Consider the following 17540-nt stretch of genomic DNA (forward strand, 5'->3'; position numbering starts at 1 on the left):
TTTGCAGATTTTTATCTCACGGTGCACATGCGTACGATAGGAGAAGAAGTCCCTATATGTGAGTGCAGTTGTTCGAAAATTGTTAAAAGTATTTGACGTTAAAAAAGAGATTTATTGTCACTGTTTCTTTCATAACTCTTTAAGGAGTTTTTGGCTTTAGATGAAAGTTGTGAAATTAATAGGATCATAAAATGAAATATATTTCAAAAATTTTGATGGTGCAGACGCTACTTTTAGACGTTGTTTTTACAATTCATTTTATTTTATACCGAAAATCAATATATAATTTTTTGTTAATATTTTATTTGGATAGCGGGTAAAATTTTAATGCGTTTTGATGTGCTATTTTTGTTTATTGTTTATTGTTTATTTCTTAATCCATCGGACCAGAGGTCTAAATGGATGTGATGGGAAAAGCACAAGGCACAAAAACTCATCAGTGGAGATAGCATAGACGATACAATAATTAACAGAATGTAAAAACTAATACTACTGATTTACAAAATAAAAGCAAAACTAAGATCTAACATCAAACAGAATACAAAACAAAAATTAACTTAGCATTGTAGCTCGTAAGCGGTTCACAAACATATCACTCGTTAAATTAAAATCGAATTCACTACATAGGGTAGGTGTACCCACCTCCGTCGTATCCCTCTGATTCGTCTTAACTCATGAATGCATGTTTTAGAGCCGAAAAATCACTTTCCACTTTAATTGACTACTTCACATGATAAACTTACGCCTGTGAATTTATTTTCTATCACAAATTTGTCACTTTTGAAACTATTTTTTGAGATATTTGATTTTGAAATCACGAAGTGAAATTAATTATTAGCGCACTCCGCCATATTGAAAGACGAACTTAGTGATCCCCCCAACATGTTTCTTTGTTTTAACGCTTAATGTCAATGCATATAACAATCAAAATCATCAAATTCAACAGAAAAGTGTTGAAATAAAATTAGAAAAATGATTTCAAACTAATCTGACCTATATAAATTTGTCAATATTCGATTGAAATCGAATCGCTCGGCCCCCATAATTCGTCGTAATTTTGCGACAGGAATAGGAAACTGTTTTGCAAGAATTGGAATTAGACCGGTTCATTTTTACTATTTTTAGCTGACCACAGTCGGACTCATAGAGAATGAACACAATTTATTTCTAAGTAATCACAACACAATAAAGTAATTTTGTATATTTTGAAGCTAGAAACTTGATGCGCTGGGAGATATGTGCAAAAAATCTATTTATGTTAATAAATTACTTGAATGTATTCAGCATTGCTTATAATGCATGGTTTTGACAAATTATTTAATTACAATTCCGTGCATTTTTTAATAGACGTTTGAGTGCACGCAAGAATATCTCCAACTTAACACATTTCTAACGTTCAACTCCAATGACATTGTTTCTTCAAAATTTTATATTTCTCGCGTGAGCTTTCATTACGTCATATGAAAAATCTCAAGAATTCACAGAAAACTGCTGCAAAAGTTATCAAAACAACTTAAAAATTTGTATCTGACATGTAGAATATGTTGTCCAGGCTACAAATATTCTAAATGGAAAGAAGTTGCGACTAGTTTATGTCAGTTTTTGTATTTTTTCGTTATAAAACTCTTTGTTTACATTTTGTTTCATACGATGTAATGAAAGCTCACGCGAGATTTTAAGATTTGAATATTTTTGGTTTTATTATCTGATGACACAAAACCTTTCTCAAGTATTTGAAACATGAGATATATCAACTATATGAAAATTAGACTTTTTGAACTTCTTTCATTCAAATTGCAATATCTCACATACGACCAAACGCTTTGCTCTACAGAATGGTCACTGAGAGATCCTTGATAACTAAAACTAAAGCTTCTCCAGTTTTCAGAAATTCTCTAAATGGAAATCAATAACTACTCGAGGAAAAAAAAATCAATTCCTGGACCGAAAACCTCGATTTCTTTGCGATGCATGGAAAAACGATGCAAATAACTACTGTTGAAGGTCAAAAAGACAAGAGAATTTAGATGAATGAATAATTTAAACTTTGAAATAAGAGTTCACGAGTCTCTGGTTTGGATCTCAATACAAGTTTGGATAAAAAAAAATCGGTAGATATGATTTTTTGTACATAAAGTCGTCAAAATTCAACAAAATTGAACCCCTTTTATATGCTGATTCCTACACTCATCCGAAAAGGAAACGTTAAATTCACCTGGATTTTCACGTAAGCGCTCGTTACGTGAATTTTTGCTTGACTTACGTGAATCACTTAGAGGTCAATAAAAAAACACTTGATCCTTACGTGAAACTTACATAATTATAATCAGTCAAAATGAAGACACATTCGATTTACGTGAAAATCCAATGATCCGCGAAGTATAGACGGAATGGGTGCATTCTATGTGATGTTCACGTAGCTCTTAATGGGTCATTCACGTTGAATCTCTGTAAAAGAACACCGGTACTCAATATGGCGTGGTTCCAAGTTCAAGCACAGTTGTTACAGGCAAATAGAGACATTTTGAAGCTGTTTTTTGTAAGTATAAAGAATGTAGCTGTTTGATTGTTATTTACAACCTTTTCTATTTCTTCTATTTAAACAGAATCTGGAATCGGGCCAGCTGCAACTTCAGATAACCGCTATGGAGGCACATAAATTTCGGGAAATGCCATTTTTTGGACGATGTTATTGTGTCAATTAAATGAAAAGTGAAAGTGTAAATAGTGTAGTTGTGAAAGTGAAAAAATTGCACAGTGTTTTGTAAATTATGTGGCAGAATAAAAATCCTTAAAAATAAAATATTTTTTATTTAAATGATACGAAAAAAATTCCTACATTCTTATTTCAACGAAATCTATGTGAATCGCATGTAGCAGAACGAATCCCTTTTCACATTCGATCTACGTTATCTTCACATACAATGCATATGAAAATTACGTGAATACTGCTTGCTGTGTGAGCTCTGTTTGCTACCTGAAGTTCACGTAGGTTCCACGTGATTTTCATGGTGGCAAAAATCCATGTACATTTTCACGTAGCGTTCATGTGAAAAGTTTTTTCCGTGTACCACATAAGTTTCAAAACTGGACTCATGTTTGCTTCATTTTTTATAAATTCTCAGTGGATTTTCAACAAAAGTTGTTTTGTAATTTTTGACATATTACAGTTTGAATGAAAAAGTCGAAAAGTTTAACTTTAGTTGAATCACAAACATTTTTGCAAAAACTTTTATCGCTCTTAAAAAAAACTCGAACAGATGAGCTGAACCAGTCTAATGCGCATTACACGCATCAACGTGCACCGAAAAAACTTTTCACATGAACGCTACGTGAAAATGTACATGGATTTTTGCCACCATGAAAATCACGTGAAACCTACGTGAATTTCAGGTAGCAAACAGAGCTGGCGCAGCAAGCAGAATTCACGTAATTTTCATATGAGTTGTATGTGAAAATAAAGTAGGTCGAATGTGAAAAGGGATGCGTTCTGCTACATGCGATTCACGTAGATTTTATTGAAATATAAACGTAGTTGGTTTTTTCGGATCTTATAAATAAAAAATGTGTTGATTTTGCAGGAAATTTTAGTTTTTCCTATACACGATGCACTTTTATTTTCAATTGAAACTTTGTACACTTTTTCACATACCTAACATATAATATCGAATCGAAGACGTCATTTCGGTTGCCTCCATATTTATTGCCTGGTCGTCCTAGCTGCCCCCGAGTTCTGTTGAGATAACAAAAAATATAAATAACGAATACACAACTAAATTTTAACTATACTTACGAAAAATTAGCTTTTCCATCACCTAGAATTTGTCTTTCTGATAGCAGCAACTGTTGGATCCGCGCCATATTAAGTAGTGTATTTTGTCACATAGATTTTATGTGAATAACATATCCAGAGCTACGTGAACGTCACATAGACAGCGTTGCCACATTTAAATCTGTATTTTCGAGCCAAAAAATCTTTTTAATCTGTATAAAATCTCAGAAATCTGTATTGAAATCTGTATCAAAAGTTTTCATTCCGGATACTTACGTTGAACTACGATGACCTTTTTTATAATGCGTGGCGCACTCATTTGGACTACGCTTCTCATTAATGCAGGCTACTATTTGTGCGACTTGCCAAACCAGTGTTTAACCTGATTTTTTGTTATACGCGAACCGTTTTTTATTTACTTTGTCCGATTTATTGTAACGGACAGAATACATGTCCGCTATGTGGGAAAAATAAGGTCACGCATAGTTTTAGGTCGATATATTCCGTTAAATATCACGATCTGTATCCTTCTAAATCAGTTGGGATTTGTATAACGTGTCATTATTACATTTCCTATAAAGCAATGACCAATTTTGGTTTATGATTCTTAAACACAGGTTTTAAAACTTTCTTTAACCCTTTGCTAGTTGTATTGCATTGAAAACGGTTCCGAACTTTAACCTGGGAGTTTTTCCTTATTTGCAAGCGTGATAATTGATAGCTGATTCAATCATCAAAGTTGATTTTTAATTGATTGACTCGAAGTATAATAAATATATCTTGGAAAATCTTTGATTCTCTGAAAATCTGTATGAAATCTGTATAAATTTCCAACTATCTGTAATCTGTATATACAGATTCTGTGTTTGAAAATTTCGAAAAAATCTGTATACTCACAGAAAAATCTGTATATGTGGTAACGCTGCACATAGAATGCACCAAATCCTTTGTACTTGGCGGAGCACTGGATTTTCACGTAAATCGAATGTGGCTTCGTTTTGACAGCAATCAGCCATATGAATTTCACGTACGGATCAAGTGAATTTGTATTAGCTTCTAAGTGATTCACGTAAGTCGAGCAAAAATTCACGTAGAGAGCGCCTACGTGAAAATCTAGGTGAATTTAATGTTTTTATTTCGGCTGAGTGTGGTGTTGCTTTGTTTCGATATCTTTCGCCAGGGTTCCCACATGAATAAGAATACAAATGTTGACAAAACGCAAATGTGATTCTGCCTCTCCTCAAATGTCTTACTATTCAGTCTTATTACGTAGAAAAACATATAGTTCTATTAAAAATGTTGATGTTCTTTTAATATGGATAGTTTCTATGTAAATTTGTGCATTGTAATTTGTGTTAAGCGTCTGTATGAATGATATGAAATCTTATTTTACAGACAAATCCTGGATCATGGCAGCCCTGTCCGTTGGAGAGTGTGTTGGTAGAAAATACATTTGCAGGGTGGATTCAATTTGTAAGGTCTAAGATTGTGCTGCCTGCAATTGCCTTAGCCAAGCAATGGTACCTAGCTACAATAATGCTACCCTGAGATTTCTTGGCAAGACCATTTTATTGCGACTTAGATCTCATTCGAACTTTGCAGTTATCCTGCGCGGTTGATCCGAGTGAAGTAAATAATAGCATTTGCATGAACCGCAACCGCAAAATTTCAAATCTATCCCTCATGAGGGAGGAATAGTTTGAGACAATTTCGGTAGAATTGAATAGAAGGTATAATATTTTGCTGCCTGCAGATGCATTACCCAAGCAATGGTAGACCTGTTTACAATAAAGCTATCCTAGTTTCATGGCTTATTGCGACTGGTTACTTGAAAGAACTTCTGCTGTTATCCTGCGCGGTTGATCCGTTCGATGTAAGCTAATGCAAATTGCATGAACTGCAACCGCAAAATTTTAAATGTGTTTCTGAAGAGGGTTGAATAAATTAAGACAATGTCGGTCTCCTTGTACGACGGAATTAGGAACCTGGTACGACAATGAAGGAACTTGAATGAGAAAAATAAATCATAAATTGACTCAAAAGTACGTAATGGATTGATCTATTTCCTACACAGTTTCATAAAACAGAAATGGAAATATAGTTCAATTACTAAACATCAGTTTTAAACCAACATGGAAGGCAATTCTATTGAAATAATGAAAACAACTTCCTTAAGCCGTTGTCTTTGGGACCTCTACCCTACATTGTTGAATACTGCACACATGGAACGAATAGGCTCATTTTGACCGTAGAGTGTTCGATGAAATCCTAGCCGTAGAAATTCTCGCGTTCTCAGTTGTCTAGGCACCACGTTGAAGTCGACTCTCGCAAGAATGTTTGGCGCATCGATGTCACCGAGCAGCAATTTTCCAACAAACGCTGCCTTCAAGTATTCACGTCGGTTAGCGAGGGTATCCAGATTCAACCAGGAGCATCGCTGTGAATACGTAGGAGATCCTTCCGGGACTGGCCAGGGGCAAATTCGGAGTGCTGAGCGAGTAAATTTGGATTGTACGGATTCGATTCTACTGACCCAGGTGTCATGGCTAGGGCACCAGACGACTGCTGCAGATTCCAGGTGCGAGCGAACTAATGCACAATATAGAGTTCGTAGACACTGTGGATTTTTGAATTCCCTAGTGGTTCGCAAAATAAATCCTAAAGTCCTATTCGCTTTGGCTACGACGTAATTTAGTTGATTTTCAAATGTAATTTTGGAATCCAACAGTACACCTAGATCCTTCATAACGGAAACTCGTTCAAGAGTGGAATCTTGGAGAGTGTAATTCCAAGTCAGTGGATTCTTTTTCCGAGTGAAACTGATTACATTGCATTTCGCCACACTGACCGTTAAGCAATTCAATTTACACCACTCCAGAAATTTACTCAACATTTGCTGCAATTCCAAACAGTCGCTGTAGCTTTCAATTTTCCGATAAATTTTCAAGTCATCAGCATACAACATTCTACACCCGGATGGAAGAGCGTATGTTACATCGTTGTAATGAATGCAGAAAAGAAGAGGTCCGATGTTGCTGCCTTGTGGTACTCCTGAGTTATTCTGGAACACATAAGACTCAGCATTTCCTAGCCAAACAGTGAGAGAACGATTAGTCAAGAATGAATTTTTTATTCTACGATGAAAATTGAAAAAGTTATGGGCATTTGGAAAGAGGGTAATTTTTTTTTTCAAAAAAACTTTATCGTTATCTAACTAGAAAAATAAAAGTCTTAGAAATCTGCAAAACAATACATTTTTTAATGTTGCTGAAACGAACAAAATTTGAAATTTTGGAGAAAATCCGAAGACCCCCGGCGCAAATTGTCAGATAATAAAAAAATCTCCAGCTGTCACTTCTCTGCCATGTAAAAATTACTGAACGGTTTAACGAGTTTCCTTCAGTCAGGACGAAAATGTGAAATTTCGTGTGTCACGTCACTCGACTCGCGGAAGAAGTCCCAATGTGTCTAACACTATATAATTAACCTTCCCATGCCGTTCGCAAAATTTTAAACAAATTAATTTTCGATAGTTTTGACTAGTAAATTGATTTCGTTCCCCTGGTCACATATCTTGACCGATATTTATGATTTTAGATTCATTGTTTCGGTGATTTATTCAAGATTTTAAATATACAAAATTTAAATCGATTTGACTTTGCTGATGACCTATAGAAAGCTTTGAACAGAAAATCTCTCTCTCTCATTCTCAACTGAACCGAATTCCAAAATTCAAATTTTAGTTTTATTTTGATAACATGATCATTATTTTCACAGAATACATATAGTATCTCAAATATTACTGTTTTTCGTAATATGAGAATGAAAACAAAAAAAAATCGCAGTTTTCGTACCTGTAATGATGCGCGCATTTCTTAGTTTGTTATCGTGATTTCTTAAAACTTTTCATCAAACCTGCCCACTTTTGATATATCCAATGATAGATTATAATCTCTACAATCGATTGATATGCTGTTTATGTGGATTTTCAAAAATTTGTAGCAACGTTTTCCGAATTTACTAAAACATCACGCAACCCACGAGCCCCCCCGTCACTGGAAGTTGCTTTTTCTACAGCTTATGTATCTCGTGGTTTTAGTGACGGTTTTAAAGTTCGTTTCGGGTCATATTGACCCGAACGGCATGGGAAGGTTAAAATAAAAATTAGTTGTATTTGTATTTTTTTTTCTTTAATCAGTGACGGTAACTTTTTTTGGTTTCGATTACAGTTGTTTTACCATCTTTATGGCATTCGCGACTTTATATCAACGTTGCAGTTTGCAAACAGTTATTGAAAAACTTATCCTGTACAACTGTGATCGATGTTTACTCTTAGGCTCGAACTCACCGACATCGGCTCAGGAAGCAATTACTGACTTGCCAACTTAGATACATATATCACAAGCCCAAGTAATTGTATTTGCTCTTATAGCCCAGTTTTCCTTTACAAATTTGTTTAATTTCTATGCTACACTTTAAATTTCACACTTTTCATAAAAATATCAATTCTCGATCAATGATGATATGATAACTTAGCAGAGCGACTACGATTGTACACTCCGAAACATTTTTGACATGCGTTGATTCATTTTACATATTTGGTCCATACATGGTCCCATATAAAATCTAAGTATATTACTTCGATACAATTTATAAAAGTTCAATCGATTTATTATTACATTTGGTATTAAGTACGTGAATATGGCAACATGCTAGATTGAGGTAATTCCAGTTATGCCAATAGTAGGTTGCAATTATGATTCACGAACTACGGACCAAACGATTCCATTTCACTCACTAATCACTAATCGTACTTCCATAGCCAGAACTTATGTCTGAGTCCCAAAGAATAATAAAAGAGTTTTATTATTCTTCTTGTCTTTGTTTATGTTTTTAATTATTTTAACATAAAAACATTAAAATGATCAAAAACACAAATTGGTTGGGCCTACCATGGAGCAGAGAACGCAGAGACATCTGGAACACAGGAACAGGAAGAAACTTGGACCACCAGTACCATACGTTTCGAGTGGGAAAAATTCATTGGAAGCATGCTAAGAAAAATGCTCCTTGATGAGGGAAACCACACGTCTGGGCCTGGAGCTTTACGGATTTTAAGGTTATAGCGCCTATACTCGCTCTTGGAAATAAAGATGGGAACAAGGAAACTTGATTAATAATTTTTACTAAGGAATCTATTAGAACTATTCATCAGTTCTTATAGATTCCGTTACATTATGTTGTGTGTGTGCCATTTATGTGTATATATATGTATGTACATTGTCAAGTGCATTTTGTAGGATTGGAGATTGATGTTTCATGGCCTGAAATTTTAAACAGAAATACATTGTACTTACTTTTGGCTGATGTGTGTTTTCCTCATTTGGGATTTTCGGATTTTTTTGAAAGTAGGAAATAAGAGAGTTTTTAAATGTTCTGATTTTAATTTGTAGTTATGAGAAAAGAAAAATTAAACTAACATGTAAACGAATGTAAGTAAATCAATACTATGATTGGGAGCTTGAAGGGTGAAATCTGTCTCCAGCCATTGAAACAGGGTTCCTTGTAAGCTGTGCAATTAGAGTTGTTGAGGTAAAGCATTAGCAATGTTTGGGCGCATGCTCCAGACTTACCCTACCAACTTAAATGTTGTTTCCGCGCTCTTCCTCTTGGTCTGAGATCTCGATGTCCGATGCCTCTGCAACCAGGTATTGTTCGAAAGCCGCTTTCCGCAGAGCATCCCGGTTATGTAGTAGCGGCTCAAAGTCTTCCAGACTCTTCCCAAGAGAGAGTATTTCCTTCTCCAGGGATCTCCACCAGGTGTCGCAAGGTCTACAGGCCCTTTTTGGACCTGGGAGTGTTAGTTTCATTGCGGCCTGTAGGAGATGGTTTTCTCTCCTTCTTGTGATGTGCCCCCAGTAAAAAATCCGATATATTTTGACTTTTTTTGTTATGGTTTTATTATTAAGGAGGGTTCTAGTGGTATGTTTCTTGACACCTCCGCAGGCTCTGTGCCACTCTTGCACTATCTTCCGCTCATAATTTCTCAAGCTTTTCCGGTTTCGAACTGTCAGAGCCATAGCGTTAAGACCGAAAACGATTGTCGGAATAACAATTGTAGTGTAGATGCGCCTCACCAAGTCCCATGGAGGTTTATTTTTTCTAATAAAGGGGAGGAGCATCTTACTAACTCGCATTCCTTGTAGACAGCGTTTTCTTATGTTATCTGGCCTATTGAAAGTTGCAGTGATGTTGATTCCCAGGTATTCCATTTTGGAGCTGGATAAGATACTCATTTCACCCACTTTGAAAGTCTCTTCCCTCGCGTTTGTGATTGGGTAAGGATCTCTGACTAGCATTTCAGATTTTTCTGGGTGGATAACTAGCCCGACTTTTTCAAGTAAAGGTCCTAGAGTGGTGACGATTTTGTCCAGTTTTTCAAGGTCCTTGCAGATTATAAGGATATCATCTGCATAGGCCAAGATTATTGGTGGTGTGATTTCTTCGTTTTGTCCTATTGATAGCTCTGGAAATGCTTCTTTAAGCTGGCATAGCACCAAGTGTAGTACAACTGTGAACAGTCTTGGCGACAGGGGGCAACCTTGTTTGACTCCTTTTCCCTTTTCCATGGTCTGCGTGTTCAGAGAACCACATCGTATATGTGTCATCTCTTTCAACCACAAATTAATAATGCGATTGATGAGATATTTCGGGATTTGGAAGAATATAAGTGCTTCAACCAATGCAGCTTGGTTCACTGAATCAAAAGCTTGTTTTATATCCAACGAGAAGACTGCCAGTGAAATTCCGTGATTCCAGTATTCATCTAGGACCCTTTTTGAGGAAAAGATGTGGTCTTCAACGGACCGGTTTGCCAGAAAAGCTGCTTGATATGAAGGGATTTCCGTTAAATGGTTATCAAGTTGTTGTAACATGTAGGTAGCAATGATTTTGTATAACACATTGCACAATGTAATCCTACGAAAGTCTTCGACAGCTTTTGGTGACACTACTTTCGGAATAGGAATTTGAACTGTGTTCAGCAAATCTGCGGGGGCTCTATTCTCTGTCCAAATCCGACAGATTAGATGGTGAATAGCATCTAAGTATTCATCAGGGGCGTATTTTAAGAGTTCTACATTCACATCATCAGTTCCTGGGGATGTGCCGTTTTTGTAGCTCTTTATCATAGTTTCCGTGGTAGTCCGCGATGGTGGATTAATCCTTAATCCGGTTTCCTCCAACAAGTTGATTCTTGCTTCCGTGCTTGATTTGTGTAGGGCTTCTGTCCATTTGAATTGATTTATGTTACTATACCCAGCTAACATGAAATCGTAATAGAAATGATAATCCAAATCGAATACTAAGACATTTTCAATAACTATCGTAAACACGTTGGTATTGAGTGATTTTCTATCATTCATTTACGACAAGCTTTGCGCAAAAAAATTGAATCGGATAGCAGTTTAGTCAATTCGTAAATATGTCTCCAAAAAGTTGATAATATGCTCATTCGACATTTACGATTTGAGTGAACTGAATTACGATAAATGGGCGGTCCTTCAATTGACACCCTCTCCGGTCTCTTCTTTTGACCGGTTCGTTAAAAGAAAATCTCATGTATAGAGCTATAGCGTAGTTCTTATCAACTGATGAGTTGGCATCGTGGTACGATACCGGTCTGCTAACTCGGAGGGCTGGAGTTCAAGTCTCGGTCAAGGAAATTTTTTTTTGGTTTATTTTGCTTTTTGTTGGAAAATCGAATCGTTGGAATCTTGTCATTGTAGATATATCGCCTCCACTTTTGTAGCTATATGCTATTTTGGTAAGTTTAATACAATCTTTTAATCTGGTATATTTGTTTGAATAATTCTGTTCTTCCTGCGTTATAAAGCTTAGTTCTTTTAGAAATGGGACAGTTACGAATGCCTGTATCTCAAAAACTATTCGTTTGAACGAAATAGTTTCTATGAAGAAAATGAAGGTAATGTTATGATCTTTCATGAAAAAATTTGAAAAAAAATATTTACTGTTTTTTGTTAAGGAAATTTCTACTTTATTTTTGGTATCTCCCATTGGCCGGCGCACACTTTTCTCAGTCATGGTATTGATCAGTTTCTTCAACTTATACTTCGTAAAATCTATATTTTAGGTGGCTTCACCTTCCTTCTTCAATTTCTGATACTTTTCGGTCCAATACTTCTCTTTTAAAAGAAACTGGAAGCATTTCAGTGAATATACAGTTGTTTCGAAATGAACAAATTTGATTATTTTTGATCACATTTTTTAACGTTTTTTTTTTTGTACCGGTTTAACAGCTTAAGAGCTTTGGAACTATCAAAAAATGGTTGTTTGAGGTTGGGTTTCAATGAGTCATCACTAGGCAACACTTTCAGCTTATCGGAGAAAATTGTTTTGGACATTTCAGCGATCTACCCTTAGTTTTTCGTTTATTGAAAATTAAAAAGGCTGGTATGAGACTTGACTTCCTTGATGACCCTTAACCGTTGTTGCCGATCATGTGCTTCACTCCAATACTTGATTTGAACTTTGTGGACATTATTGACAGTGTTTGCATACTTATCCACCACAAAAACTCAGTAATTCTTTGAATAATCAACGGTTTTGTCAGCTATCAATTTGATAATGACGAATTTTAAAGGAAACTGTGCAAAATTATTTTTTTCTTTTTCTCTTGCATCGTACATATCTCAAAAACGAGTAAATTTTAAATTTTGAAAAAAATAGGTCGAATAGTACTTTTTACAGGCAACAAAATGCTGTCAAAATTTTTAATATCCAATAACTAGTTAACGAGCTATTAGCAAATGAAAGTGTCCCATTTCTAAAAGAACTAAGCTTTACCTTCATAAATGTTTGCTGGGTATTTTGTCTTTTGGTTTGCACATTTTTTGTATGATTTCAGGAATTCGTATGTCTTTTTTGTCCGCAGGCTTGGGTCAGTTTTGTCAATGTTTCTGAAGAAACTTTGCCAGGTTCTCCAAGTATGTTCCCTTTTAGTTATTTCAAATTCTTTTCTTGCCATTTCAGCTCGGATTTGAATCGATCAACGTCTGGGAATTTGTTGTGCAGTTTTAATTTACGTTGCAAAGATTTAAATGCTCGTTTGGTCTTAGGGGACATTGGGGACATAGGGGACATTTTCAATAGCAGCCTCTTTGACTATATTTTGGATCAAGCTCCATTGATTATCAACATCATCGCTATGATGGTGTTGTTGTAGACGCTGACGAACTGCGTTTTCGAACCGCTTCCTTTTCTCAGGATTGTTGAGCAGTTTCACATCCCATTATGGGTTTCGTCCACACTCTGCAACTTGATGGTTTTGAAGAGTGTATACGGACCAAACGATTCCATTTAACCGAAAACTTTGAAGTTCGACAAGTGAGGAACTATATAGAGACCGAAGAGGCTTGAGCACAGAGAACAGACGTACAAGCTAGCCCACGAAACTTGTGTAAAAATCCCAACACCCTTTTTGAACTAATTTTTGTTTTTTGGCTACTTTAAAGTTGGCACTTTAAAGTTGATTTGTAACTCTTGAACGGCGCAATAGATGGCACTGTTTGCAGTCAGTTTCTTACGTATTTTTTTTGTGATAGCATTTGAAATTTTACACACTTTTTTGACGGTTTTTTGTTCGAGCTTGTACGTCTGTTTTCCGTGGTTTGAGTGCAAAATTAATTGATTTTGAGGTCATAATCTCCAATGATTCTTCATATTTCAAACCATATTTGGCGATTTTTCACAGGTTTAGAATTTTTTCACATCTTTTACGTTTGAAAGAAAAATGCAGATTTTCGAAGTTATATGGAAAATGGCCAAATACAACAACTTAAATTAGCTTTTAAATATGCACTTACCCCTTTAGCTCCATGGGCTTTGTTTTGGATTATATAACTTTTAGCTGAGCCACCCTACCGATATCAACCTAAGAACTCATTCTTCGTGACACGATCGACTATCGATCGTGCTAACAGAAACAGCTGATAAGATAGGAGTCCCCCGGAACAATTCGAGTGTTATTAGAAGAAGAAATACCCCGTTCTAGTAAGCCTATCACCGGGATCAGTCCTCCAGAACAGTGATGTGGCGGCCGTAATGGCCCTTTTTCTCTTCCAGTGTGTGGACAATTAAGTGTTCTATTCCGATCGTCAGTGTTTACTACAGTCCACTGAACTTTGCTTGAGACGATCCGGAACAGGCTTCAAGTGTATTCAACGAAATTTAAAAAGAAACTATCCGTTTGCCAAAATGTTGTCACCTCTAAGTTTCTTAGCAGAGAAATTCAGGACGTGTGGGTAAATTTGAACATTCTTAACGATTCAGTAAATTCAGGGTGAAACAAAGTTTACCTGGGAGAAAAACTGGATTAACGCAACGGTAGTTTGACCCGAAATTTGACAACCGTAATTTGACAGCCCTGCTGATAAGTGATAGGTTGCATTTTTTCCAGTGTAGGGGAGATAAGGGGGCATAGTAAGCACTTCTCTTTTCTACAAAAGTACGCATTTTCTCAAACAAATTTTCACGAGGAAAAGTTTCGTACTTCCTATAGTATTAATTTTTCACCAAAAAAGAAATCTCTTTATCATCTTTACAGAAATATCTTAAGCTTGCCAGATTGCCCGGTTTTATTCAGGTTTGCCCGGATATTTGATGCAAAATTTCGAGAAAGCCTGGTTGCTCGGATATCGTGAAAAAAGTGCGGATATTGCCCGATAGTTTTTGAGTAAGTTTCAGCAAAGTCGATTAACGGTATGGAAATTTTCAACGGTTGTTTCAAATAATTTCGCTGATTTACTTTTATAAACCTTTAAATATTAAAGTGTTACAAAAAGTTTTTGGAAGTTCGCAATTACATTAATAAATTATTAATTTTTTTTTTTGCTTTTCTATATAATAACACCTAAATTTTGCCCGGTATTTGGATTAGAAAAATTGAAATCCATGTCCGGATTTAGCTAGGTTTTTTTGAAAAAAGGCCCGGAATTGCTAGGCCCGGATGGGAGTGGAAAAAAATCTGGCAACCTTAAAATATCTAAACAAAAACGTCTAGGTTCACAAGTATTAAAATATTATAATTTTCAAGCACAAGGAAATAAGCGTTTATGATCTTTGAATCATCTTGACCTATAATGTACGCACTGCAAGATTATATACACATCGTTCCTCTATTTTCACCATCATTATTTTTTTGATTTTTCACTAAAATCAATTTTAAAACGCGTTTTTTACTTCAATTTGTTGACTCGGGGCGAACAGAGAACAATTAATCGGGCACGATGAGCGTTTTCTGCCGTAGCATCTAGCAGAAAATTTACCTCGATGTAGGCAACTGAATGATAGAGCTACAGCTTCACCAATATACATCTGACCATTTGGCCTATTGGTAAGATGTCAGGGAGTTAATCAGAAGACTTTTTTTCATTTACCATTCATGATCGATTATTTTGATTGTTGCTTTATATGAATAGTAGCATCTTGGCGGGTGATGCAAAGCACAAAAAACATAATCTATGAGTGTGTTTGAGTTATACATCATTTTAGTATTGCTTTGTTTGATGGATCTACGCCTCACCGTTTAGTGTAAAATGCATCGTTCATGCATGGTAAATGAAAAAAAAAAAATACCTCGAACAGAAATCGAACTCGAGCCTACTGATTACCGTAAACTGGGGGAACTTTGATCACTTTTTTCATTCATTTTTGAATATTTTGGAAGGAATTGCTTTTTCGTAATAGCTTAAAGCTTTAAAACACTTACTGAGGTGAGGAGTATTAAACATGATCATTGATTACAGTAAATTCAAACGACATTCGTGGTCATAATTAAATGTTTGTTACAAAACCAGATTTCGAGTTTCGGGGTAACTTTGATCACTACGGTTTAAATGTATCTCAACATCTTCAAATATATTGTTTTGATGCCATTTGGCACAGAAGGCTCAACAGTGATATTTGTTTGGACTCAATTGAATTTTTCAACGTTTTCTTTCAAAAACAAATTTACTCAAAAGACAATGTTGCTGCATACATTTAGGGGCAAAAATTATTGATTCTTTTTTCTCAGGGATTTTAAACCAAGTAGGTTTATTCATCCCGACCAGGGCAAAAATTCTTAAAATTTCTCAATAATTTTTGGCCTCAATAACAGATGAAACTTTATCTTCATGCAATTCCCTAAGTCCTCGCACTGCTCCCAATTCCTTTTTTTCTTCAAACTTAACCATAAGATAGGGTTTTTAGCCATTTTTTCTATACGGGCTTTTTCATGGAAAATGACCGATTTTTTTCAAAATCCAAAAATTATCATCAAATGATCATAAAAACAACACTTAAACTAAACCTTAACCAGGAAAATAGTTGAACTTTCACATTGAACGACCCTTTTGCTCCTAAATGCTCAAATATGATAAGGAGAGATGTTTGTTTGTGAGCCTTCAAAAACGAGATATTTTAAGATTTTAAAATTACTTTTTAAGTAATACAAGAAATCTCTTAATAGAAACCAAATTTTGCTTATTTGTAACTCAATTCATAGGCTTTCAAACGTAGCAAATAATTTTCAAATATTTGAACTTTATACTTAATTAATGATAATTATCTGCAAAAATTTCATGTTGATCAAAGTTACCCCTCTGATCAAAGTCTCTCCGACATCTAACCAAAAGGCCACACTAAAAGAACGCCGCGAATATGCAATGGTTTCATTTGTAAACGATATCGTTTCACAGCGTATAGACTCAAAAGAAATTCTATCAAAATTAAAACTTTTATACTCCGAAATCGAAATTTATTTTTCATTAATCACTATCGCACAAACTACGTGAAAAACGGGCCAATAAATCGCATGATGGCCTCTTACAATCAACACTGCGAAACCATTGACTTTACAATGTCTCGGCAAAAACTCAAACAATATTTTAATCGAAGAAATCTAAACTGTTAAGAAAAATTGTAAAGCAGACACTGCTTAAACCAGGGGTGAGCAACCTTTTCAACCAACGGGCCATTTGAAATTTGAAATCTTGTCGGCGGGCCACACAAAGTTTATTTTTTCTATAATTAGCAGAGCTTCACGTCAATTGTATAACAACGAATTTATTTCTGAAAAAGATAATTCACGTATTTAAAAACAGGAATTCAAAATGACTTTTTAAATACCCGGTATTGAAAAGGTACATCACTACATCTTTGACATTTTTAAATTCTCTCAATTGTTTAGTAGTAGATACTTTTTAGCAAACCTTCGTTCTTACAACATTATTTTTAAAACCAATGGTACTATTTGTTATCCGTTCCATTTAAAAATCCTCTGGAGCTTACCACAGTGATAACTAACAGTGTTAAAAAAATATATATTTAAAGAAATCACAGTCTTATTAGCGTTTGTCGTTGAATCGCTAATTTATTTTCTGTTATTCTTTTCCACAAGTAAAACTTGTCCATAGATTTTTTTCCTACAAACGGTGAAAACCCTGTTTTTTTAAATTGAAGTTCTGAATTGGATCATATCATTGCATTGAGATGTTGAGGAAGGTTGTCGAACTAACAGAAAAATGTTCAATTTCACATATTTTTAAACAAATATCTTCAAAACTACATTCTTGATTCTAGATTTTTTATCCATATTTTTTTAAATTTTAAATCTTATTTAGATATCATTGGGATATGATTTCTAAAGATTTAATATGACTTCGATAATGTGGAATGCGAATTATATGTGAAATAACTCAATTTATCA

Source organism: Uranotaenia lowii, chromosome 1 (genome assembly GCF_029784155.1).
Source record: "Uranotaenia lowii strain MFRU-FL chromosome 1, ASM2978415v1, whole genome shotgun sequence".
In the NCBI taxonomy this organism is placed as follows: domain Eukaryota; kingdom Metazoa; phylum Arthropoda; class Insecta; order Diptera; family Culicidae; genus Uranotaenia; species Uranotaenia lowii.